The following is a 2,692-nucleotide window of genomic DNA, read 5'->3' on the forward strand; positions in this document are numbered from 1 at the left end:
GATGGCATGGTTCCTTTGTTTTTTGGCTTTATGGATTAAGTGCACGTCACCTTCACAAGCACGCTGTCCAACGCTCACATTCATTTAATTGTAACAAGGCTTATTAAATACAAATATGCCAGTATTGGACCAATTATTGGTCAGCACTCACTCACTCTGCAAGCATGACATCATATTTCACCTTAAATCACATTTGAAACGTTCATTGTCTCTGATTGTTATATGATGGCAAGACGGGGGAGCTTTGTCTGGATACATCTGTGAAGCATTTGAGCAGTCATTGGGTATAGTGCCTTTAATTAGCCTCTGCAGACAGATTTACTGGCATGTCACTCAAGAGGATAAACCAACGCAGAAATCTGTGGAGAACACAGCTGCTCTATTTGAGAATCTAAAAGATGAAGTCAATATAAGTGATAATAAATGAGAGAGTGACTGTAAACAGACTATTGTTTTGGCAGCATCGGGGGACCATAGGCAAGCCAGCATTCTTTGTGTTTCTTTCTATTATGCAGTGTGAGCAAGAATGCAAGATCATCCTGTCCAAACTATTTTTTTTTTCAATCCACAGATCTTCACAAAAGAGACAGTGTTTTCATAATTCATATTTCAAAATGTCTGTACTAAACCATAGAATAGTGCCTTATATTCCAATTCATGGCTCAAATTGCATATAATCATACCGATTATTTATTCTAATTCTTGATTAATTTTGAAAAAGAAAAAAACCCACAGTAAAACCCTGTTGATACATTTACACCAAAAACTCAAGAAAGTATTGTATTCCGCGCTGTGTTTTCATAATCATCACACTTTTCTCCTCCCAAACAAATATCTTATGCCACACATCACACTACAGGGTGTTGTTTCAACCCATCATTGCCCCCAAACTATAAATGATTATATGATTCCAATGTGATAATCTGGGCTTTTCTCTCTCTAAACCAAAGACAGCTCTAAGCAGTAATTATTTGCTTAAGATATCAAAGAGCACAGCGGTGTTAATATGTGTTTCTGCTGAGGTTCCCAGTGTGTAGCTGGGCCTGGCGGGGCCTCTCTGCTCTGCCTCGTGTTCCCTTTGCCCTCGGCCCCCTCAGGCCCAGGCTCGGATGACTCATGGAAGATCTAATGGCTTTCTCTCATCAACTGCTTTTCACGTCGTAAAGTTCAAAGATACAGTACCTGAAAACAACCAGGTGCTTCAATCTCTCTGTTTCTCTATCTCTTGCTGTGTGTGTGTGTGTGTGTGTGTGTGTGTGTGTGTGTGTGTGTGTGTGCACTTCTGTGTGAATTGATGTGTCTGAACCCACACAAAATTAGCCAATCTTCCCTGAAGCAGCTAAATGAACCAAGATATCCCTATAATTTCCAAGAATGTTTTTTTTTTACTTCACATTTATCCTCGGCAAATGATCACCATGGAAATGATCTTTATTATAGGCTTACGACATTGCACAAATACTGAATGCTAAACTGGGTTTAGACAGCAGTGATGAAAAGAATTAAATGTGTCCAATGGACCAGCGCATGTCCCAAGTGCGTAGTTCCCCAGCAGAATAAATCATGTAATTTACCCCTATACTTTCCTGTCAAGGTCTGAAATTACATTTGGAGAACTGCCCTGTTCCAAAATAGCGCCATAGTTAGGGTTATGGTTTTGGACTAAGAGAACAATTGGTGTATGTAAATGTCCCTCTTATTTCTTTCAGACAAATGTGTGGTGTGGCTCAAACTTCGACCATGTCCAAAATAGCACACAGTAGAAAAGCCCAAAGTCAACTTCAGTTTGGCTGTGTTTGAACAGGCTTGTTGATATACTGTATAAGTGAAGATAGAAACCATAAATGGCATGAAAATGAAATAGATTTTGGTTAGAGAATTAATTTCTAAAATAGACAAGGGCAAACATAGATTTCCATAACTAAACAACAATCCCCACTGTTTGTTTCTCATTTTGAAGAGGAACTTGAAAGCATAAGTCCTGCCAAAAAGACACATTAAAAACATTTACACTCGTTCATTTCACTGTTGCCTAGTGTAGGCATCAAACATGTTGCGACATGGTCAATGACAAGGTCATTTACTGGTTATGCAGCCCACACTGAGTGTGTGGTTAGCTTCTAGATGGCCCTTCTAATTCGTGTGTTATTTTGATCACTAACTGAAACTAATTTAGTATGTAAAGCATAAAACAGTAGCTGTCTGAGGCACATTTTCCAGAGCATTCAAAAGAGAAGTTCAGCAGAAGTTCACTCAAAAGTTCAACAAAGGGTCAGTTATTTCCTTCCCATAACCATGTTTCTGTTGAAAATATGAACCATTTTCTCTATAAACTTGGCCAAGAAGAAGAGTGGAGTTACATTTGGTAGCTACCAAGATCTTGGACAAAAGGCAGACACTGTCATTTTTCACTGCACTGAAAAACTACTGTAGGAGGAGGAGTGGAAGATCTCTAGTTACAGACCATTAATACCCACACAGTGCCCACTGCATGTGCCCACGCCAGAGCCCTAAGGATACCCCTGGCAGCTGTGGCAGTTGGCACTTCCTTCCTATATGCTGTAATAGAGCATCCAGATCCCATCAAAAGCTACATCCCCACCCTTCGAAATCCATTTGCTCCATGATTCAGAGCTATTGAATTACCTGGAATAGGCACGTTATTTATAGTCTGGTTTGCAGGAGCATATTG

Source organism: Alosa pseudoharengus, unplaced genomic scaffold (assembly GCF_046254945.1).
Source record: "Alosa pseudoharengus isolate Yale_2024_CS ecotype anadromous, Long Island Sound unplaced genomic scaffold, YU_APseudo_1.1 YU_APseudo_1.1_scf_16, whole genome shotgun sequence".
NCBI lineage: Eukaryota > Metazoa > Chordata > Actinopteri > Clupeiformes > Clupeidae > Alosa > Alosa pseudoharengus.